Here is a 25,742-nt window from a genome sequence, read left to right on the forward strand (position 1 = left end):
ATTTGTACACTGAAAATTAAAGTTGATATTTGTGTGCTAGATGAAAAAACAATCAGTATTTAACTTATGTGCAAAACAGAATCCTAATTTGCACCCCTTGCATTGTAACATGGTTACGTCCAGGAGACTGAAATAAGAAGTTTCTTAAGTTAAGATCCTTAATGAATCAGGCCCCTTGTCAGTATCTGCATGGAGAGCTATACACAGAGCTAGGCTATGGATCACTAGTGTTTTAGGTGCACGATTATGGGATCCATTACTAAAACGCTTAGAATTTTCTTTCTGGATAACAGGTTTTTTTTTTGTAAATCGGGCACCATATGTAAAAGGGTGGGGAACGGAATAATGGTGCTGATTGCACCAACAAGGCTTACCACGAGATCTTGAGTCCGGACGGCTGCTTCCCCGACAAGGATCAATCGCGATTCTTCTGTAAAGTGACTTTAAGCAATCCCAAAGAAAGACGCCGCCGGTGGGACTGGATGACGTCACTGACATAGGAGATGCTGTTAACGCTGCTCTTTAGGGGGTGATGTAAGTATGCGGCCATGTATAATGTACAACCCTTTGTAAAGTACATTGTACATGGCCCCATATTTACATTACCCCCTTAAGAGCAGCGTTAAGAGTGTCGCTTATGTCAGTGACGTAATCCAGTCCCGCCTGCGTCTTTTCTTCGGGATTGCTTCAAGTCGGGATTGCTTCTTCACAGAAGAGCCATGATGGATCCTCGTCGGGGAAGCAGCTGTCCGTACTCAAGATGTCATGGTAAGTCTTGTCTGTGCAGTCATCATCAATATGCTGACTACCACCGACATAAAATATACTACATTTCATTGTAAAAAATGGCTCATAGTGTTTGCTCACACTGTCCCTGGCATTCTCATCTTAAATTGCTTAGCAGTGCTCATCACAGTGACTAGGGGTGGGACTCAATAATCATGTCAATGTGCATGACATCCACCTCCTCATTAAACAGTTCAGCAGTGGCAGTCACAGTGACTGCAGGAGGCTGTATGTGATGATCATGTCAGTGCGGATAACACTCCAGTCCTTAATAAAATGATTAGCAGGGCTCATCACAGTGACTGCAGGAGAAGGTACTTGGTGATCATGTTTGTGTGGACAACATTATTGCCAATCTGCAAAAATGTTTCCTTTTTCGGGTGGGCGGGAATCTGAACTTTCTTGATACCAGGTTTTTGGATAAAAAACCCATGTATGTATGAACTGAAGCAATCAAAAAAAATATATACAAAAGGGACCTAGAGCCAGGCAAAGAACAATTACAGTCAAATAGGTTTGTGTACTATAAAAATATTATTTTAGGAATCATTAACCATATTTGAATTTGTGTTGCCTTTCTATTCTTAGTAAACCTTCCTGGAAGAGCAGAACCAATTATTCTTCGTTTTACCGTTATTCAGGCCAAAAGCGTGCAAAGATTATTAACCAAATATTAACATCTCGGGTTTGATATTATAAATAAGGACACATAAAAGGGTGGATTCGGAGTACATTGTTCACTGTTGGAGAAAAGTAGGTCACACAGGTAATTATAGTGATCGAGAACGAGGGTAATTTTGTAAACTGAATGTACATATAATTCATGTGTCTTCATGACACTTTGCATTTCATATATAACTTTGTTGCTATATTTACTTAAAATAGTAGCAAGAATTCTGAAACACTATTTTTGAGCATTTAAAAGATTGAATTAGCCTTTAACGCTGTCACTGCCAGAGGTTTTAGCTGATGGGCTCTCAGAAGACCAGGATGATTGACATTATTTACCACTAAGTCACTTTCGCCAGGGAAACTGACTCCCCTGTCCACCTAAGTAAAATTGATATTGATTTTTGAGGGGTTTAGATAAGGTTGACTTTTTAGGTATAGAAGTTGAGTAAATATCTTTTTCAATTAAAAGCATGTTAGAGAGAAAAACAGGGTATAAAAATGACTTAAACTCTGTGCAAAATTTGCTAACAGAAGAATCACAGCCATCAATCCATCCCATAACATAAATAGCAAATGGTTTTCTACAACGTGAAACAATTATAGCTATACCAAATACATGTGCTTTATTAGAGGTAGATATGTAGGGAAGAATATATGTTTTCTGTGGATACTTTACTGTATTATTTATAGATCTTTGATCCTCTCCAGTGATAAACTATATATTTTTATTTTTTTACAATAGCATATAAAACAGCCTTGGGTGTTACCGATATCCAAACTCTATGCACGTTAAACACACTCACTTGGTGCGCTGTGGGAGTGTATATATTATTGATGACATCACCATCATCATGTGAAGTGCCTGGGGCAGAGAAAATCTACTACTGCGCAGAATATTAAAGCGGGATTGTTGTTAGTAATCTTTCATGTACAGAACACAAAGGATGCTGTGGCCCCTAGCAACCATCACCGTGACCCATAGCAAAAAGTTTGGATGGGGGTCCAACAATGTTTCTCTCTCTCCTATGTAGATCCACAGATCTTAACTCTTCTGATCTACATCCTGCCAGAATGGAATGGGGCTGTTACTGACGTCTTCTGGATCTGGTAGTGTGTCGATAGCCAATCAATTGATCAGTAAATAACAGCAATTTGTGTGGAAAACCCAGAGACATCACTGGGACATTGCCAGGGAATCTCCTATATAAAGGGGTAACCCAATGTAGTTTAACCCAACCGTCCAGTAATACGTAATCAATTACAATGGTGATGTAATGCTACATGAAGAGAAAAAGTTCAACTACTCACCTTTACTGGCCCTATATTAATTTGTCAGAGCTCATATACACATTTTATATCCCTACACTCGGGAGAACAAGCCGACTAATCTGCAGAACATTTAGGTTGGTAGCAACGGCATGAAAGTAATTATGAGAAAAATCACAGAGAACTGATTTTTTCCCCAACACAATTCTTATCAAGTGCAAAAGTTATTTACACACCTGTGCTACAAAAAGAAATCCCTAACGGTCCCCCAAAAAAACATACTCCAGGGTGAATTGGAATCGATGAAACCGACACTTCACCTAAACGTGAAATTGTGCATGGTAATTAAAGGTATGAAATAGTTACATAAAGTGGGTCTAACCTGGTGAGAAGAGCTATAAGATTTGGTGAGTAGGACACCCTCACTTTCTGTTCCAATGTATAATAAGTCTCTGTATTGTTACAACAATGTTTTTTTAGTTTGTCTCCTTGATTGTACAGCGCTACAGTATATGTAAGCTCTACATGTACAGTAAGTTCAACTGTTATTGCTGTAGCCCTCCCTGTTTTCCCTTTGGTGATCTACATGGCCTTAGTGATGGCGGCTGTCACCATCACTTCTGCAAACGTCGGGGAATAAGTGTCCAGCAATGAACACGATGCCAAAGAAAGATACTGGGCACACAGCTACTCAGAGCTGGTGGATAACCATGGTGTCCATGCAGCCCTAAAGTGAAAGCTTTTTCCATATAAATGCTGAAGGACTGTTATGGCCGCAGACGGTGTTAAGATTCCTACAATGAACAGTTCTTCTTTCATGTTTCCATCTTCCACTGTCTCTCCTCAATCCAACCATACCGCACCACCGGGAGTTGCACAGAAACGCCAGTCACCAAAGCCTGCTTTATTATTGGCGGCTGATATGCACCCACAGTAGCCACACCCACTTTCCCGCCATCACCAGTTACAATTCTTATTCCACTACTTTGCCGAGCCTTCACTTGCGACCCTCCAGATGGCTGCTCCCGATCCAATTAGAACCGGGCAGTCGACTTCTACGTCACCTGACCTCCACTGTACCGCGCAGGAAGGTCAGGCGGCATACCTGACGGAAGAGCGAGTACACTGTGCTCTCCCTCCTTCCTCTGTGCGCCCTCTTTGAAAGCTGGAGGGCCGCTCCTCCGGCTCTCCACCTACTTCATGTTGCCCATCAGTGTCTTAGATTGTAAGCTCTTCTGGACGGGGCCAACATTCTGTTTCAAGTTGTCGTATGCCATTTGTTTGTATTTGTTTGATCCCCTCAGTGTATAGAGCTGTGTATCTAACTTGTTATTTAAAGAAAAAAAAAAAAATCTCTGTGGGATTGCTGCTTTAAGTGAATGGAGTAAGTAATTATCAGCATCATCAACATTTATTTATGTAGCACCAGCAAATTTTGTAGCGCTTTACAACTGGGAACAAACACAGTAATGAAACAACACTGGGTAATACTGACAGACAAAGAGGTAAGAGGATCTTGCCTGAAAGCTTACAATCTATTACCAAGTGATAGCTGCCGGCTTTGCAGGGCTCTTGTAGAAACTCACTGGCTCTGTAAACTAATGTTTATAAATGGGCATATGAGGTTGTATTATATGCATTTGTTTATTCCAAAGAACGGAAACGGTGAGAAGGAAACCTACATTAGATTAACACTTTACTTCTGTAAAACATTTTATTCACGATAGCGTCTCTTTAAATTCTGAAGATCGCACAATCTAAAACCCACTATAGAAATGTCGCCGGCCATCCTCCCTCACTGTAACTCTGTTTTATTGCAGAGATTTTTCATTCTTCTGTTTATTTTCGGATTTATAATTTGTGCAAATGTCTCACATCAGCACTATTCCAAGGCTTATTATTAAATACCAGAATATCATTTTGTTTCTCCTGTATAATTATTTAATATGTTTTTTTTTATTATTAAGATTAATTATAAGCATTGGAATAAAATCTAAAATACCTTGAAGTGTGCATTGTTAATGAACTGGAAATAGAACCTGCTATTCCAAAGATTAATTAGACTTTCCCGGTTACTATGCAAATGGCCAGTGGTTGAGCCAAACACAAATTATTTGCAAGATGTGTTTACTTGTTTTCGTTCAGCCGTACCTATCGCTACAGTTCAAGGGGGACAATTTAAACAAGTAACATGGAAAATGTCTTTGCAATTATTCTATTTTATTTATATATGACACAAACCTATTCCGTAGCACTGTACATGGCACTTATAGGAATGTGCCATACTTATTCACACATTTTAAAAATAGACTGAAATATTAATCTATATATTACAATATAAAGGGAAAGTTGGAACTTACATATACAACGAGGAAGACAAAGGTTTATGAAGGTGGAATGGTGACGTTTGGCTTTACTTAAAGAGATGTTTCCTAATTAAAATCATTTTGTTGCATATTTGAAAGTCTTCAACTTACTGTAAAAAATTCTGATACTTGAAATAGGACTCATGACTGAAATTGACCGTTGAAAACTCAGACAAAAATAAGTGAAAAACTTAAAAATAAAAATCTATACACACATCTTTGTTCCTATAACTGTCCTAGACCTTGAGTGAAGTTCACACATATTGCAATCTCTGTTCTGGGAGATCTGACCAATTTATATTCTGGGGTTGTGCTAATTGTGTAAATTAATTTGAAATGTTTATTTGTTGGCGATTTTTGCCCAGCTTACTCTCACTAATGCAAAAAAAATACCTTTTGTAAAATTTTACTAGAAGACAGTCAGAAAAATTACAAAATAAAATGTGCTTTGGGTTGGCCACAAATGCAGATCTGATTTGGTTCTACTAACAAGGTGGCAATTTGGAGTGATCGTTTGTCTGTCTCATCTTGGTGTCCACGTGTGTGGCCAGATCGCTCACAATATTATTATTTTTTTTTAAATCTGGAAATGGAAGACCAAGTCAAGTGCGCATGAGCGAGCCGTTCTATGGACCCACAGAGGGGCCCTGCACAGACTGGTGAGTGGTAGACTCCTCTTACCACCGCCGGACAATATTGCTGGGTGGCTGAGCTGCGGCCTACTGCCTCTGCGCTATTTTATGGGTAAATCAGGCGATCGAAGATTTTTTATCACTTTGATAGAAAAACTTCACTATCGCAGGGTCCTGATAAATAGAGCCCTAAATTACTAAAGACATCATAAAATGTCAAGCTTGTAGCAACAGCACAGGTCCCAGGGCATAAACTTTAGTACTAAACATTTAGGGGGGAATTCAGTTGGCTGCGAGGTGATGTGATGAGTCTCTGGGGACAGTCCGCAGAGTTTAACCAAAATGTCTACTCAGAAAGAGGGGAGATTCTGTACCGTATTAGACACCAGCACCTCACGGCTATCTAAATTCCCCCTTAGTGTAAGAATCTATTTCTGTAAGTGTGTAGATTAAACAAAATCATAATGGGTGATAAAGAGACAACCCATTTAATGTTCTAACTTTATTATGTTGCAGTGTGATGAAAAAAACTACTTTTTCTGGGAAAGAAGTTATTAATTTGGCTTTTTTTGGTGTTTATTTATAAATGTATTGGAGGCAGATTCAGTCAACTTTCTGAGGCTCACAGAACATTACTCTGCGGATCAGGGGCAGCTCCGGAGCCTTTTCGTACAGCAATCAGTAAACATATTCCCATGTGCATTACAATATGCATAAAACATGAAAACATGTAGGAAAAGAAGTAAGCCAGATAAAAAGATATGATTCATATCTGCATTTAAGGTTTGATTCATTAAGAGAGAAAATCTGATAGGTATTTCAAAAACCATGCAGAATGAGACATACGGTTTCCTTTTAAAAAAAAAAAAAATCTTTGTAGAGACCATTTGAAAGTGGTGTAGCTAAATATCATTGGGTAGAGCAACACAGAAACTCCTATCTGCAGTAAGTTTCTTCCTTTCAACAGTACTGTCTGTTTGAAATAATGAATCAAAATTCTTTCTACAAATACAGCAAATTTGAGCAGAAGTGGAAATATACAATAAAGATATCAAACAATCAGCTCAATTTATATAAGGAGGAAACCCATTTCTCTGCGAAAGTATTTTCACTGGAGATAGAGCTACTCTATCAGTGGGTTACCACTGGCAAAAAGTCGGGCTTCTCTTGGTGAAATCTACATGGAGAAGCCAATTATGATTCTGGAGTTAATTGTATCGGCCATCTCAGGATACAGCATAAAAAAATGCTTTATTTTAATATAACATTTTTTCTAATAACAATTCCAGCATTTTGTTTTGTTTTTTTTGCTTAAATATTTTTAGTAAGTAAACTGCAGCGATACAAGATTTTATATTGCCGTTAACAGAACTCAAGGAAAGATAATAAATCAAGCATATAAAATCAGATACACAATACATGGCTGCTCAGAAACCACGTCGTGCAATACCTCCCCGACGTTTCCTAATTTGGCGGGACTGCCCCAATATGTGGCCCATGAAAGGGGTGTGGTTTTGCTGTAATGTGGATGGGTCAATTAAAATGATTATTATATGGCTTTAATATTGGCAGGCATGTAAGAGATAAAACAAGATTGCTGACACTAGCTTTTTACATAACCTGGCAAACCCATTCTAAGCCACTATTACTAAGAGATCCAATAAGATTGCGCAATTTAACTTAACAGCTGCAAAGGGAAAAGCTGCTCTGGGTAAACTCTGAATGTGACAATTCTCATGTAATAAACTGAGTACAAATGAAGGCCGTTTCCACCCTGACACCAGCTACTACTATAGATACCTTCATTTTCATGCCCTGTTTTGTATTTTGCAGACCAGTGGATATCTGGAGTCATCTCCGCAGCCGCAAGACACAAATCTCCGTCCTCTCCTCAAACTGACATTTACACAAACAATTCTCCCTGGCATTGCCCTCTCCATTATCACTGTCCTGTGCTAAACATTAAAAACTAGCTTTATAATCTTCTTTTCTGTATATCGCACCAGGACGAATGATTAATGCTTTATGCAAATCGCACCCATATAAATTGATGATCATTTTACATCTTTGATAAAAAATTATATCCGCTTGATTACCATCTCGTATAAAATACAATGCACTGCAGAATCGCAAAACTCTTCTTTTTTTCCTCCCTGAGTTTTATGCTAATATCACGTGGGGTTTCTGAGGCAAAATAACCAAGCTGCGGAAAGAAGGGCAACTGCCTACAAGCCAGATGTAAGCGTAGCAGTGATTGTAAACCTACAGCGAGCCTTGTAGATAAATCAGATTATCTACAGCACCTCTCTATTAGCATATTAGCACCGCTGTCAATCATCTAAAGAAACACTTCAGCAATGAAGATATAACACGCACACAAGTAGTTGATAACAAACAGTAATAACCAAAGAACGTACAGTCTGCTACTGGTTTTTGTTTTTTAAAGTCTGCATAGATTGTAAATACAAAAAGGTCAGATCCTTGTTCCAAAGAGCTTAAGTTTGCTACAGACTTTCTTTTAAGAAGTTTGTATACATAATTAATATCAGGAGTCCAAACCTTGTTCCAAGGAGCTTATAAGTATAAACAGAATAAAATGACAGTGAATGACCAGTAATCTGTAGAGTAAGGTGCAGTGACCCTGGTCTAGCAGTAACTGTACATAGACTCTACCATAGAGCGGAAGTGACACCTATGCGCTACTTGGTATTTTTGTTAAATATAAATGAAGATAATTCCCTCTGTCTTGCACTGTTGGTCAACCACATTCATGTATTGGTCCTGGCTCTAAAAAGTTCTTGCCCAGTATAAATAAGTGTAGAAATTGGAGATATGGCAGATTTGCCATCTGCTTCTACACTGGTAGAAAGGTGAAGATGGAAAGCTGTATCTGTACAGACTAATTGACTTATTTTTGTATTACTATATAATGTGTGTTTATCCAGATATGTGAAAGCAAAATTATCATGTCTTAATTACTGGCAACGATTGTGAGCTTTGAAGACAAGTAAATATGGCCCACTGTGTGGGTTGCTTAATTCATATACAGGGGAGGGGCTGGTGATGTCACAGCCACATCATCTCCAAATTTGTCAGCTGTTGACCTGTAGGAGGGGCTTCATCTGTCTGTAATAGAGGGGTTAATATATTTCTTTTTAACAGAGCTGCTGGGGATTGTCTGGGTAACTCTTAACAATGTATTTTATCTCCGGTTCAAATGAGAAAACTTCATTTATGGGGGTTGCATGATCCCTGCTTTTGTAGGTATCAGCCCACTAGTTTTAAACAGAGGGATGTTCCGTGCCAAAGTGCCTGGAATCTGATTGGCTGTGAGCTGTAGAAGGCAGCATGTGATTGGTGGCCACAGCTCACGACCGGTCACCTGCTGTCGTCTAAGGCATTGAGCACTTCCCCATTCTTCCAAACATTTCTGGACTGATTGTGGACACAAATCACCAGTCAGCATCATTCTACAGTTTAGATAACAAAAGAGTCAGCGTGGTTCATTCTTACATCAATCATAACAGGTATAGTACCCTGCCCCTCACTTCCCCACAGCAATCCTGTATACCAGACTAAACTGAATGAGGCCAAGTCACAAGAGCACCATATAATTTGACCACACACTTCAACAATTCCAGCTCTCACTGAGGACTGATAGCGATTACATTCTGGCTGCATTTCCCAACATGCCCCGTAATGATCCTATTGATGACACCAGATTATTTTAGGGCATCGCACCAGTTTTAGGGCCAGACACTGTAATATTGTGCCCATTCCCTTGTATCTCTGGACAGCTTAAAAGCCAGGGGAGGCTGAATAGTGACTTTGAAAAAAGGCAGAGAGATTTGGGCAGTTTACCTTGATTAAGGGGTATAAACATTGCTTCCAATATATACGTGTTTCTATTTTTCAATAGTTGCTACTATAACTATAGGAATGAAAAGAGATTGGGGACATTTAGAGGTAACACTTCTTAAAGACGGTATGCAAAATAACAGTTCCAAAAGGCTAACTGCATTGATTCTGGATAAGGCAAGTGGTATTTACCTAGAACCTCTCTTTTTGGTGTGCTTAGTTAATACCATAAAAAGAAGAAAAAAACAATTCAATTTCAACTAACAGCAGTATATCAAACTGCGCACATTCAGTCAAGATCAGACTTTTACCGATACCACATTATATTTCTTTCGCAACCGACAAATTTGCAAAATTTTAATTTAACATTTTTCTCCAAAGTGCACATTTGAAAACAAAATGAGATTAAATAAATTAATTGCCGACTTAAATCCTGAACACATCACTATTGTTCAATGCACGTGTTTTGAAAAGCCCTGCACAGACGAGACTTATGAAACAAATAACTCACAACTTTAATGTGATTATTCTCAGCAGAGGATACTTCTTGCTCTTTAAGTGATGGAATGACAGAAAAAAAACTGACCTCACACGTCATAAATTTCCCTAACGTTTTATGACTCTTTGATAAAAGCATGCACAGGACAATGCAGCATTCTAAAACACTTCCTATATTTATTGTGAAATTAAATTAGATCAGCGAGAGGACAATATTTATGGAACTGCAAAAGGTGAATCATCTACTTTGCTCTTTAGCACAGTATCAGGGTAAAACGGCACTGGCTCCTCTCAGACACTTTTATTTAGCACGTGATAACTGTTTCCGCCATGATTGTAAATAAAAGCAGAGGCAGTTTTGAACATAAAATAGCAAAGCGGTCGACATTTTGTAACATGTGCAAAAGTGAAATATGACCATGATTCAGACAGAACTGTTGGTTTTGTTGGCTAACAATGGAAAAAAAAAGGAAGGAAAAAATCACAGTAAAAGAACGGTACCCAATGGGGTTTAGACCTGACGCCTGAGACCCCTTGTAAAACACCACGGGTGCTTGGCTGTCACTGAAGATCTGGATGGTGGGACAATATTGTTTGGGCTATCTGCACTCGGGTAACTAAGCACGAACAGTCCGAGTGCATTCAGCCCAGATTCCAGAGTAGTACATAGTCGGAGCCGGGTTCACTATGGTTGGCACTATCAGCCCGCCTCTAGTAGCACAGTTCAGGGGGATATGCTGTTACGTGAGATCAGTATGGGTCTCCTGGGGCCACGTTAACAGCAAGCATACATAAATGAATCATGTGCCGAAGGCAGGCTGCTATTGAAGTCCTAGAAGACATTAAGACACGACTAAATGCCGGAAGGTGGCCTGTCCTCCGCACATGGGGACTAGAACTGTAAAAAGAGGAGGCAACTTGCTCTGGTAAGCTCATTTTGCCTCTGCTACTAATGACTTCATAAAAGCCAACTGAGACAAGGTGCTTATCTTATCCCATAGCCGTCCCATCATTTCTGTACATAGAAAGGCAAGTGCAAAGTAAGTAAATCATGATAAGCTGGCAGCCATGTCCTACTGCAGGATAATCACTGTACCATATTGGTAAATCATAATATAAGTAGATTACTACACAGTCACATAATATGTATACAATGACCACATGTGGGGGTATGAGTATAGACCTTATAAGCGATGATGACAACTGTACAGTTCAACATTTAAGATAATAGACTGAACCACTCACAAAAGCAGGATTAAGTTTAATATGTCATGCTCTTTGTGTTAGACAATTTGCAGTTATTCTACACATGAGACAATTATATACAGTGTACATATAGTTTCCTTCCACCCGCTTATACACATATTCTACTATACATTCATACAGTATAAATAAATAACCAGATTGTCTTAGATACACATAACACATCACAGCTTTTTATAACCCTGTACAGTTTCCCCAGCATCCTCTGCATGCACGTGTGTGATGACATCATACACATGTGGAGAGCAGATCAGCACACAAGCATCTAATGATTGCGTATTCACATTTTATACTATGCAGGTGTGCAGGACTCTTTAAAGCACTGCGCAAATGCCACCGCCCCACAAATGCGCCGGTACTGTCAGGCAATCTTATGTAAGAACACAATGTCATCATTACAGGGGGTGTGCGGTCAGGGGGCCCTTGAAGTGTATCTGGTTGCTGTAGATGGAGCAAACTGACCATTTTTAGAATGGGTCTATAATATATAAAAAGGAAAAAAAAACATCCTTCGCTTACCAAAACCCTGTTCTTACTGCAAATTTGACTTTATGTTTAGATGTACAGTATATATCAGAGGCATCACTCCACCTGTCAGTCTGCTTAGAAAAGATGTCATCTTGCAACCTCCGATATATTTCTAGAGACCTGTGCCCTATTCAGACATTAGTATAAGAGTGATAATTGCAGAATTTTGGGAGAAGGGGTAGTTAGATATTTTAGAAAAGGATCATGACAATTTAAATGCCTTTCAAAAAAGTTAAAAAATAAAGGCCAGTTAGAAAAATGATCCACTCCATGTAGAAATGGTTAAGTTGCGCCTATCCTCATTGTTCTATTGTGTTACCTGCGCCAGCTGCTCGAGGAGCGATGTAATTGAGCTCTGCAGTGATAGGGGAAACTGCAATTTCTAACATTTGGATAATTGGCTAAATCCAAATAGAGGAAGTAACAAAACAATTGATTTTTTTTTTCCCAGTTAGGTAATTTTGGCTTAATAGACTTTCTCGGAGGTTATCATCATATATATGACTACATTTAGTTCATGTATTAGACAGAAACACAAACACTAGTAAATTCGGTGCTACCTCACAAGGATCCTACAAGCAGCTGTATGTTTAAAGATTCTGTTCTCTGAAAACTAGAATTACAAACAAAGCTCTGTGCTGTGAGCTGATTCATGCTGCTCCGTGTAAACACTCAAAAGTAACTTATATTTCTAATCTGTAATAGAACAATTAAAGATCGAGCGACCGAGGCTATCAAGATCTCACACTCGTTTCCATTATGAACAATTGATTCACAGTTAAAAATGTTATTGTACCTGCTTATAGAATGCCATCATTAATGTTCTTAATCCAGCTGAAATCTGTAGCTCCAGAAGAGGGAGCAGAACAGCATATATAATCGTCATCTAATAACATTTTTTTTCATTTCCCTTTGTATCCATCCGTAACACACCTGGAAATCAAACACAAAAGATTTTTTTAAAAATTGTACAGAATTTTATCAGGATATCGGTATATTTTATGTTCTATTGACACCAACAACTGTAAATGTGACCAATTCGTATGGATGGTAAAAAATAAACGTGTCTCTTATTTCAAGATAGAACAATGTACATGGACAAGTCTAAAGTTTCTATTCTATTTCTCAAAAACACTGATTTTACCCCCTGCCTTTTGCTATGTTAAATTGTAATTGTATATAGTTGTTAATAGTGAATCTGAAGTACAGATTTTAATAACAATCTAACATTTTTGTTGAAGTTACACAAAACAAACACATTTTTATTGAAAGCAAATTATACTGCTATGACCCTAGGAAAGTGTCAATTACTATTACTTTTACTATTTATTATAATGATTCCCATGAAATTATTTGAATATTTATTATATTTCAATATGCTTATATTAATGGATAAGTAAGCAAACTATACACTTTAGTTGAGATTCTCACTTAAAACTAGCAAAACTAAAAAGTGTTGGGTAAAACTCCATTGTAACTTTGGCTTGCATAAATAGATAATAGCACCAATTTAATATTGTCCCAAAACAACCAATCAGAACTTAGCATTTATCTGTCTAGTGACAAATTAGACATGATAGAAAGTACTTGATTGGTCGTTACAGTTTAGTGAAGGTTTTGCACCTAAATGAGTGTCTCGGAGCCAATCATGTCACTGTCTTGTCACATTAACAAGCACAGAAGTATAAACATTAAGAAGTTGTGAGTAGGAGAGACAAGGATGGCGACAGACGCAGATGTGACAGCCCCCTCTCCCTGCATAGCTTCACCCTCAGTAGCGCTCGTTCATGACTCCATTCTGCTGTACAGGTCTGATTTTAATGACAATGAAATGGGTGACAAAGATTGCAGTGACCCTAATAAAAAGCCAAAAGGAGCTGAGTTTCGAAAACAGTGGAACATAAGCATAGGTCGGGGGGTGGGAGGAATCCAGATTTTAAATTAGGGACAGTTTCGATTTTACCTACCGGGTATTAGCCTGGAGTGGAAGGGGAGGAGGCGCTACGAGCATATTTGCCTGGGGCGGCATGAACCCCTTATTCAGGCCCTGCTCTGTACTGATTGCCACCGTTATTCCTCGTTATCAGCCACTGCAGACTCTGAGAGCCTTTGTGCAGTGTCCTCCAATAGACTTAAAGATAGGAAGTCTTATGTGCACAGGAAGAAATGTTCCCCCAACAACACAACTTTATCTAAAATATATTTAATTCAGATCTGCTCCTCAAACTTTTACATTTGGACTAAACTTATAAAAGCAATCATTGCTGCTATCATTTGATCATATTTTAGCATATGGAGCTCTCCTATTTTCACAGACTTCTTTAAAGAGCTATTGATCTGGAATTTCGCTCCTTATAAAGGTTACAGAAAATGAATAACTTTCTAAGACTTTCAGTGGATATAGTATTTTATGCTATTAAATACAGTGGTTAAACATATTTTGGTAACATATTTTTGTTAAACAAGGCACTTTCGACAGCCTGGGAAAGAGTTACCATTAATGGAAGTAATTAGGTATAATTTGCCAAAGGCAAAAGTTGGTAATTAAAAGTCACCTATTGAGTTCTCACTCCGATCTGTCTGTATGTTGTTACATACCCATAAAACACTTCCTGTCCACTTATAATACACCACCCTTTATAAAAGTGTCCTATAATGGGATTCATGTGAAAGATAATTTTATTTGCCAGTGGAAGATCTAGTGTTATCCTGGCTGTAAGAGACACCTTATTGGAGATTGGCTGGGTGTCCAGAAGCCAGGATGTAAGTGTGCCAAAATACACAGCTGCAATAAATATCTTTCATATCTATATTACACTGGAGTAGTGACCTGTCCTTGTCATCTGTTATCAGGGTATTCCTTCGAAAACCCTTAGACACCACCGAGAATTTTGTGCCTTATTATTGAATATAAGATGCCTTCTGGAACAAAGAGGAACAGAATGCGGAATCTTTGCCTTGGGTGTCAGAGCACTTTTCCCCAACTAATTGACGCAGTTATATGGTCCAGAAACAAAAGGTATGCATGTGGTATGGCTGGGAGTAGGTGGAAGTAGGGTGAAGGTGCTGTTATTATAGATTTAGTACCACATTGTTTGATGTGCAAAAGTATCAGTATGTTCGCGAGCAGAGGACATTATTTGAGCAGTCTTGCAAAAGCACTACGGAACGGGTGGGGAGACGGGACAATTTTTTAACTCCATTTTTTTTACTTTTTTGGTGGGGGGGGGGGGGGGGGGGGTTAAATTACCTATCCCATGACCGACCGCAGGCGGAAAGACTCCATGGTACACCCAATGAGCTGAACGATATGTATATGTAAATTCAGTGCTGTGGGCCTGAATTAAACTGTTTCCAGGTACAGCACTGAGGCCAGAGGCGGACACGTTCCAGCGCCAGAGACAGATGGGCTGCCAAACTGTGCCAAATTGGCACAACATTCACGTGCCCATTCTAAACAGCTGCTTAGGTTTTATTAAAGTTGAAGTACTATATATATATATATATGGTGGATAGGAATTGGCTAATGTAAGGACTAGTCATCTATGGGATCACTTTGACGCAGTCGGCCAGTTTAACATACACTGCAACAAGCTGATCTAACAATCTCCGCTTAAACAAAGTGACATGTCACTTACTATGGGAGAGAGATGAGGGTTAATTCATTGTTCATCTGAAGTATGTTAAGTGCATAATGATTGTTCATCTGTGACAACTGATACTTTGTGTTCTCTGTGGTTTGTCAAAGACGTGTCAGTGTCCCCAGAGCAATCTCAGAGTTCCTCCAAAAGTTCCCAAGCTCTTTCCTAGTTACAGGAAATTGCTGCGAAAAACTTAATCTCCAGTTCTGACATGAAAATTATTCTGCTGTTCCAATACCGTTAATGCGATGCAAAAACAGGTTTTGAAATTCAAAATATACAGCAGCAATGAAGTCATTCACAAGGGTTGAAGGATTTTCAAACATCATTCATAAAATCCAGAGAACAAAATAAAATTGAATACTATACATCACGCCAGACTTTTTTTTTTTTAAATAAAACATCTAAAACCCAGATGAATGTACAAATTACTCTCTCTTTCCTCCTGTAATATAATCTTCAAACATGTAACTCAAGTCGTACGGCAAACGTCGCTAACAGCGGAGCCTATTCCATTTATGTATATGTTTTCTATGGAGTCGTGGGACAGAAAATTGATGCTTAGAATTTGTCATCAGAGTACGGCTGTATTTTTTTTTTTAACATACATCATATCTCATTTTCATCAAGGACACCGGTAATATTCTGTTGCTTAGAGTACGTTAAATGAGTCATGGCGGGGTCTGGTTATTGAATAAGATGATACAATGTTGCAAAACTTTTCTTTGAGCCACAAAGGAAACGTTATCTGTGCCAATACTTTTACTTATGATTTACTTTGGAGGGGGGGGCTTCAATTTAAAAATGAATTTGTCTAATTGCGTCCCTTCCCAACAATTGCACTTTGGAGGGCCAATCACAAGCCGCAGTTCCTCGATTGCCATCTGTGATTGGCCCTCCTGCTCACACCACCCTAGTGTTTGCCCAGAGCTGTGAGAAAAAACATTTGTGTGGAGCAGCCTGGAGCACCAGCTAGGTTAGGGAGGTTAGTAATATGTATCTACTAGATAGTACTGCAGCTTTAAATCTATGTATTAGTGAGCTGAGGGACATGTACCAATTGACTATTGAAATACAGAAGTCCGGGCTCTCACATAATTCCCGCCCCAATGGACAACAAAACAGCAGTCAAAGTAATGGTGTTGTTTTATTTACTAGTTTACTTTGTCGCAATAATGTAGCAACTCTGTAAAACCCTTAGCTGTTTGGAGAGGCCGAGAAGATGTTTAGATGATTATATAATTATTTGAGGAACAGAATTAAAATAACAAGTGGGCAACTGTTTTAAATGGTAATATTTTCATTTAAAAATAACTCCAAAGCGATGTGTGTGGAAAGCGCTATGGAATTAGCTGGCGCTATATAAATAGATGATGATGATGTTGTTGCCGTTGTAAAGACAGAACTATCATTATAAGAATATAGTGCAATTATCCTATATGATTCTCTTTGCCAAAATTCCTACACCTGAATTTGCTTTTATCAGTGAAACCGAGGAAGCCTTATATTATTTATACCCACAGTCCTGAGCTGTCTACTGATTGGGGATGAGGAGAGTCTAGAAACTACAACTGTAAAGTATTGCCAATATATGAAAACATACAACATACAATAATATATATATATATATATATATATATATATATATATATAATTTGATTATTGTTTTTTACCCAATTTTATTTTACAGAGCACTTTTCTTTCAATGGTAAACGATCAGTTAGCTCTACTGTGCTATAGTTTCCTGCGATTTTCAGAAATTCAGTGTTCCAGTACCTGGGAATCATTGTCATGCACAGGAATTATACAACTATGGATCTCCACTATTTTAATAGTAGTTTCCAAACTGCACCTCTCTGACATACACCACCCACTGCCCCTGCCATCCTGTTAAGTCTCTAATATGATCATTCCCAAATAACTTAGCAAAAGTGCAGATCGAGCCCTGAATTCAGATACCTGAATAAAACTGGGGAAAAATGGGGGAATACATTCTTAAAAATTCTGATCTCTGAAATGCATTTTGCTGACAACAAGTAAAAAGCTTCCAGGTTTCAATGTTTTATGCATTGCTTCTAACTGGTAATTATTGTGCAGAAAAATATACGCCTGATAATTCCACGTAAATTAATCATTAAAATATTATATATTCAGGGTTGTTTTTGTTTTTCTTTACCACTGATCCTGTCCCAAGAACGAACACAGCGGTATTTTGTAACAGGGGATTTAATAGATACGGCCACGGTGGTCAACCATTGTAGTACTGTGTGTTCACCCATAGATAATTCAGCCTACTGCTCACTATTCTGAATCCGTTCCCCTGCTTTTTCTATCACATGAATAAGATGCGGCACGGAAGCTGTTAGGATATGTATTTATAAGCAGACATACACCTAGCTGGTAAGGATGATCATACAGGTGTCTGGGTGCAATGAGCTCTGAATAGTGCCGCTTAGCAGATATGGTCTTACTTCTATTTTAAACTCACTACAGCAGAAGGTGATGTTTTGCAAGTTTGCAATGTACAGAGAAAGCATTTTATGCAACACTGGATGTCTACACTAGTTATTAATATATCTATGCACTTGTTTTACACACAATAATACATATTTTATTATTATATATATATATATATATATATATATAAATATATATAAAAGCAGCTCTAATAAATATATATATATATATATATATATATATATATATATATATATATATATATATATATATATTTATTTATTTATTTATTAGAGATGCTCGGGCTCAGTTTTCTGAAAACCGAACCGACCCGAACTTAGGGGATCCGAGTAGGCTCGCGAGCCGGCTCTGTACTTTTGCGCATTCTCAGATCTGCATCGAGACAAAATGTCATTGCTGCATTGTCGGATCTGGCGGGTTTTTGATTCCATAAGTACCTCCCTCTCCAGGAGGTCCAGCACCATTCCTCACACAGAAACAGGGGTAGCAGTGTTCTTGTCACTCTCCAGTCTCCAGTGCCATTACTCATACAGAAACAGGAGGGGTAGCAGTGTTCTTGTCACTTGACAAAAATTGACTGGAATTGACTGGAAATCTATGTTATTGTGATTAATAATAATGTAGGAACAAAAAAAGAGCCAAATTATGTGATTTTAGCAAAATAAACAGGGGTTTTAGAAAAAAAAATAGGGATCCAAAACCAAAACGCGCAAAGTTACTCCAGAGCCAAAAAATGGGGGTAAGTGAAAACCTCTAAAATGATGTGTGTATATATATATATATATATATATATATATATATATATATATATATATATATATATATATATAAATATATACACACACACACATACCTATAGCCATTGGCTGATTTCCTACTGGCGTTGTATTAAACAACAGTGACAATGCAATCCCTTTTGACTTGCGGTGGTCAACGAGCGATTGCATTTGCGGTTGAGGGCTTAGGGAATGAAGGTACCAAGATACCAATGTGTCATTTGCATTGAAAGCAAATAAATGGAGCGGACAGCATCGGTAAAACCGCGTTGCAATTCAAACACTCCTGATCGCAAGTACAAATGCAGGTGGCGGGTATCAGGTCATTGGAACAATGCGTTATATTCCTGCTGCTGTGTAATTTGTCTTGTCTACTGGAATAGAGGAGAGAGAATTTCTGATGTTATATAGTCTTTTAGAGACCTTGAGGCCGATCTACGCTTTGCTACTATTCAGAAAACAAAATCCCAGTACCGCTTAACCTGAGTGCATATTCTCTGTACCGCTTACCCAGAGTACTTATTGTCAGTACCGCTTACCCTGAGTACTTATTGTCAGTACCATTTACTCTGAGTGCCCATTCTCAGCACCACTTACCCTGAGTGCCTATTCTCAGTACCACTTACCCTGAGTGCCCATTCTCAGTAATGCTTACCCTGGGTGCCCACTGTCAGTACCACTTACCCTGGGTGTCCATTCTCAGTACCATTTACCCTGAGTGCCCATTCTCAGAACCGCTTACCCTGAGTGCCCATTCTCAGTACCACTTGCCCCGAGTGCCCATTCTCAGTACCACTTGCCCTGAGTGCCCATTCTCAGAACCACTTACCCTGAGTGCCCATTCTCAGTAGAGCTTACCCTGGGTGCCCATTCTCAGTACCGCTTGCCCTGAGTGCCCATTCTCAGTACCACTTGCCCTGAGTGCCCATTCTCAGTACTGCTTATCCGGAGTGCCCATTCTTAGTACTGCTTACACTGGGTGCCCATTCTTAGTACTGCTTACACTGGATGCCCATTCTTAGTACTGCTTACACTGGGTGCCCACTCTTAGTGCTGCTTACGCTTGTATGCCTTCAGTAAGACAAAACGTAACACAAAAATGCAGAAAAACATCATCTAGAATGACACAAATAGAAGAAAAACAATCCACAAAAAGAAAAACAATTCATAATTCTTCTCTAAACTTTAATCTCAAATTGAATATTCTCAGCAAATAAAAGTCCCCAACAGATAACCACATTCACCAAGATCCCAGTCTATCAATATACAGACTAGAGCTATAGCAATTCCTTCAGATTTGTAGGAGCAAAAGCTGCGATTGCACCTGTTTTACTATCCTGTGCTCTCTGGGTAAGGGAGAGACTTCCGGACTTACATACATACATCTGAATATTCCTCCTCAGGCATTAGACGTACACATCGAAAGGAGAATACACCTAATTATTTTAATTAAAATGACTGAAACAACAATCCAACCCCTGCAAAACATCATGATTATTGAGAACAGAATTCTGTTAATTTGCAGCCTTGTAGAAGGCAGGCAGTGTAATTTGGAACATCTAACTACATCTCCACAAGTACAACAGCAAATTTGTGTTAATTATGCACAGACTGAGTTTGTTTTTGTGTTTTTTTTGGGTTTTTTTTTTTAAGTACTGTCTCTGGCATACTCCTATCTTCACAATAAAAAGTGTATTTCAATTTCACCTTTAATGCAATTGTTTTAGATTTTCAGAGAATATCGCTTATCACATGTTATTACTTTGGATATTGCCCTGATCCACTATGTTGGTGTAATTCAGATTTCTTTGACTGAAAAATGTGTGTTTCCAATACATGTTTTTTTTCTTTGCATTATAAAAATAAATGCCTGCAATATTTGCACAGTGAACTGCACTTAGGGTACTTTTAATAGCAAAAGACTCAAAGCCCAGCCGGCCTCTGGTAATGGTTTTAAAAAGTCATTCAAACTTATTAGCACTGCAAAGGCCAGAATTTAAAGATCCTGTAATTCCAACCATGATCATTTTAAAGCAGATTTATAGCAGACAATAGTGAGATCCTCCGGCTAAAGCTGTATTTTTTTCCAGGTTATAATTTAATATTCTTTAAGGTTATTTTTGCAGACAAAAAAAAAATTATATATAGTGTCTCCAAGTTCATCATTAAATTCTTTAATAAGAGCAATAAATACATTTTACAATGTAGATAAATCTAAAAACAAAACACGACACAAATTGTTAATCTTGTACATTTCCCCATTAATTGCAAAACGCGGGCATATGCTTTATACACAAATATTTGCAAGGCGATAAGCATAATAAATAGGTTTTAGCACACATATTAATCTTAATAGTTACAAGCTGTTAATCCTATACATCAGATAATAATTTGCAATAAATAATTGTTTACTATCTTGATATTTGCATGTCTTGGGTTTTAGCAATATGTAATAAAGAAATGTAATTTGAAATAATTTGATTGTGAGACTGCCGGGAAAATATTGTAAGTGATGATTAACTGAAGGGAGATTTTTGTGTACAAATTGGGAGGATGCAGTTTAATATCAGCATCCCCTTCATTATTGCTGCAATAAATATTTTAAAAGTTAAGTTTAGTCTCCAGCAATAATAAGGAATATTTAGAAGGCAAATATAAATGTAATTAGTTAAATATTTCATTTTCTTTGTTCATACGGAGATAAGACCGACAGAGGCCCTGTGAGAGGGAAAAAAAAATCTTGAATCTGGATCTAGAGTGAATAAAAAATAATAATAATATCACAACTATAGATCTGTGAAATTTAAATAAGAATATTTTTTGCATTTTGAGGCTGTTCTACCCTGTGACTGCATAGACTGATTTCTATCAGCAAACAGCATTATCGATCTGAATATCCTTCCCAAAATAGAATTAGTGCAGTGATGTTTTTACACGGAAGGTAGTTTTTAGCTAATGAATGGACATATTTCTGAAAGTGGCAAAATTATAAGCAACATATTCAGTTTGGCTGACTTTTAATATGCAAAGTAGCTGGTTTTAAATCCCCCCTATATCAACTTCCTAACATTTAAAAGAATAAATATATATATATATATGTACGATTCCATCCTATTTTTACTCACCCCCCCCCCCCCCCCCACACACAAATACATTCCCTCATTAGAAAGCATATACAAGAGATACAATTAGTCATTATTTTCTAGACATTTTTGGTGCCAATGTGGCTGTAGGGTTTAAAAACTCATCTGCAATTTATATTCTGAATTTATATTTTAACAGCTAATGTCACAGAAATGAGAAAATATGGTTTTACCGATATATAGGCAGTTACACCGTCGCTTCTAAGAATCCCATTTTGCAATTAAGCTCACGTCTTATATCCAAAGCTTTATGAAATTATACGTGAAGTGTAATCAACAGCAACATGTTTAAATGTTGCATGGAGTTTTTTTTTCTGCCCAGAATGAAATCTAAGAAGCAGGGATATTTTATGGACTTTACCTCTACTATAAAATATATATGTACTGGGGAGCTGTGGAAGGTGCTTCTCTTGAAATGAAAAAAAAAAAACCCTTCCTTATAGCCTACAGATGTGAAATGCAATATCAGTCTCTAAGTGGCATTGCTACAACCGAGATCACAAGGCAGATGAAGTATATAAATTTCCTATATGAACAATTGTTTTCATTTTCCTCCCATGCCACAAGATATTATAAGTAGAAAGTAAAACACAAGTAAATATGTTCATTCCACTCTTGTGATCAGTGATAAATGAAGGGCTATTGAGCTCCAGAAAGGTCAAGAAGAGCTACTTTGCCGAATCCGTTTATTGGATACAGGGTGTATGTACCTACACTCCCACCAACAGGCCGCAGGTGGTACTGCGACACTCTCCCCGTTGCCAAGAGAAATTTATGCCCATTTGCTGGTAAAACAAAACCTTGGCACAATTGTTGCATCAAGCTACTAAATAGCATCAACTTGTGACAGTTGGTTGAGGACGCCCCTTGTTTAATTGTTGTGATTATCAGTAGACTATTACGAACCTCTCTAGAGGGCTCCAGAACACTGAGCTATTTCTTAAATTGTACAGTGATTAGATTTTACACAGCCCCTCTCATCTGATACAAGAACGTCGGAACTGTCCAAAAAAAATAATTTAGATTACTCATTGCTCCGTATATATAGGGATGCCATATATTTAAATTTTGCTTTGCAGATACTGGGCCCGATTCATATTCGGACGCCACCTGCATGTATCTAGCGCTTTATAAAAACACAGAACGCAGAACCAGCGCTTAGTTCCGACCGTATTCAAAGAAAAGCGGATATCGAGATACACCTAGATTCAAAGTGAAAAGTAAGTACGCTCTGGACATACGTTGCTGTATATATAGACACACAGAACAGACTGCAGTATACACACAAGTATATGTGCAAAACAAGGACACGTCACAACTCATAAAAAAAGGATTATAAGATAAATGAACAACTCTTAACAGTATAATTATTCATAAAAGTATGGATTTAAAAAAAATATATATTTATTTTTACATTCAAGACATAAATCAAGATGCTTTTAATGAACACTACATACAATGCATTGCATATACATGTTCTATGCTATCTAGGGGCATGCATACGTGTAGTTTTAAATACGAAGACTGTGAAAATAAACTCAAAATATATTAAAATTGGTATACTGGGGATATAGATATTTATATTAATAAAATTAATACAGGGATTACAAGTCTGAAAGTAGACACTGAACAAAAGAGTGCAATGAGTGTGTCAAAGGACCAGAATGAGGTGTACTGGTCAGTGAGGAGAACAGGGAATTGTAAAATCGCTAATCCATGTGCAATATCGTTTGATGAGACACAATGCTAGTACGCTCAGGTGATGACATCATACGCGGTGAGATACACCATCATCTCATTGAATTTACTATGTGTCTCATCCATATCTCATAGCAGCTATTGGGATGGTCGTATAGTTGGCCAGATACATTGTCCCGACTTGCTGGGAATGTTGGGAGGCAGTGAATTAGTAAATGGGTGCCAACAGCAATAGAGAGGCATCTACAGTGGAGGTGAGGGTATTGGGGGCAGCCTAAATGTGCTCAATGTGCTAGACACGCTTAGTCTAATCACTATTACACCATCATACACCCTAAAGCGGTGTGGTCTTGCCTACTTTTTGGAGGTGGAATTGCTAATACCCAAATTTCAGGAGGTATGCCAAGTGGTTTCAGTGTTGCATTGCTCCAGGAACAGGAATGTCAGTTACAGGAGCACAAGTGCCAGCATACCATTACTCTGGAGACCTCAAGTGTCAGTTTGCCACTGTCATGGGAACTAAAACATGTGATCTCCAATTAAATATATTTAATATCTGACAATCAAGAGACCTCAGAAACAGAATTTGTCATCCCACTTGGGGTTCTGAGTGGGCCCACAGGTTGAAAATCTCAGATCTAATACTTGATCAGACTATGGTTTGAGTGGCTTCGGAGACCAGGAGACAAACACAGATATAATTTTAGAACCTTCAATATGTTGCTGTGTCTTAGGGACCATCACATACCTGCCAACATTTCAGAAATTTTGGACAAATTATGAAACTGGAAATCTACCTATAAGCACATCTACATGAACCACCTAAAGACACAGAAAATTGGGAGTATCCCAGGAAATTTGGGATTTCTGACCTGTCCAGGTATGAAGTTACAGCTGAATGCTTCTATCGCACTTTATTTGTTTCTAAAATGTAGTTATCAAAGGCATTATTGATCGATCGATACTTATAGTGCCTGTTTAGCACCACACTAATGCATTTGGGGTTAATGTTTGCTAAACTACGAGGAATAAATGCTGATGTACTGACACAAAGAAGTAGTCGTATTGTCCAACCCAAGAAGGCACGTAAGAATGGAGCCATCCTGTCCTCATGCAACCAACTGGCCAAAAGATGGGCGGTAGTCTTTTTGAACACCGAGATTGAACAATACTTGTCAACTCCACCTTGCAAAATTGCTGAAGCTGGATCAGATTAGTTTGGGAGTGTCCTCAAGGATATTTATTTTCTTAATTTTAAATCAACTCCAGTGTTGCTCTTGCAGTATGCTTTTTTTTATCATTTTCCTGCTGAAATAGGAACTTCCTCTGCAGTTGAGTTTTTCTGGCAGAATTAAGCATATGTTTTTGCCTAGAATTTGTCTGTAATGTGCACCTTCCATATTCCCATTGATCATTGAAAACATGATGCACCAGGTTGGGGATGGTGGTACCCAGCTGGTGGGTTGTATTTGATTTGCTCCTTACCCGCCACTAAGCTTTCCGGGTTAAAAGTTCCATTTCCACAAGACAGATATCAGCATATAAAGGCCCTTTGTGGAATAGATCAATGTACATTATCTTCCATCACAGCCACAGACAATTGGAGTTGCAGTGGATTCTGAGATGTGTCCTTCTGGGCAAGACTGATCTAAGCAGTGTGCCTGTACTTTCATACATCTTCCATTTCATTACAGAGGACTACACAGACTACACTAGCAGTGGTCTTCTTCCCTTCCCCAGATTGGGGTCTCTCTATAATTCTAACTCTGACTTGAAATGCTCGTACATGGGCCTCCTTAAACTGAATATGATTCACTAGTTTGTTGCCCAGGAGGAGTCAATGAGCACATTGTGTAACTTTTCAGGTAATATATCATACCTGTACAAAGTTCTGATTGTAACTACTAGGGGTATGAATATTTTTTTACATTTAATCGCATTTTTCATTTGTAGTAATTTCAGGAAAGGTTTTTGGCACATTTCATTTGATTTCACATTATCTTTAATACTTTTTGGATCAGTGCTTAAAGGTCCTACTTTGATCTATTTCAAACTCTGAATTTGCGGTAACAACATGAGAAAAATAAAATGGGAACTGGATACTTTTTCAAGGCACTGAAAGTGTTTATATTTAACT

At 38.1% G+C, this 25,742-nt stretch overlaps 1 long non-coding RNA gene across 5 annotated transcripts in view; it reads right to left on the minus strand.

The window, feature by feature from the left end:
• Positions 1-25,742, minus strand: part of LOC142104526 (uncharacterized) — a 283,957-nt gene that overhangs the window by 180,576 nt on the left and 77,639 nt on the right. For all 5 annotated transcript variants that reach the window (XR_012679582.1, XR_012679581.1, XR_012679583.1 and 2 more), the window contains exon 4: positions 12,666-12,802. This is a non-coding gene — a long non-coding RNA (uncharacterized LOC142104526). The remainder of the gene's footprint in view (positions 1-12,665; positions 12,803-25,742) is intronic.

This window comes from Mixophyes fleayi, chromosome 10 (assembly GCF_038048845.1).
Source record: "Mixophyes fleayi isolate aMixFle1 chromosome 10, aMixFle1.hap1, whole genome shotgun sequence".
NCBI classification, from domain to species: Eukaryota; Metazoa; Chordata; class Amphibia; order Anura; family Limnodynastidae; genus Mixophyes; species Mixophyes fleayi.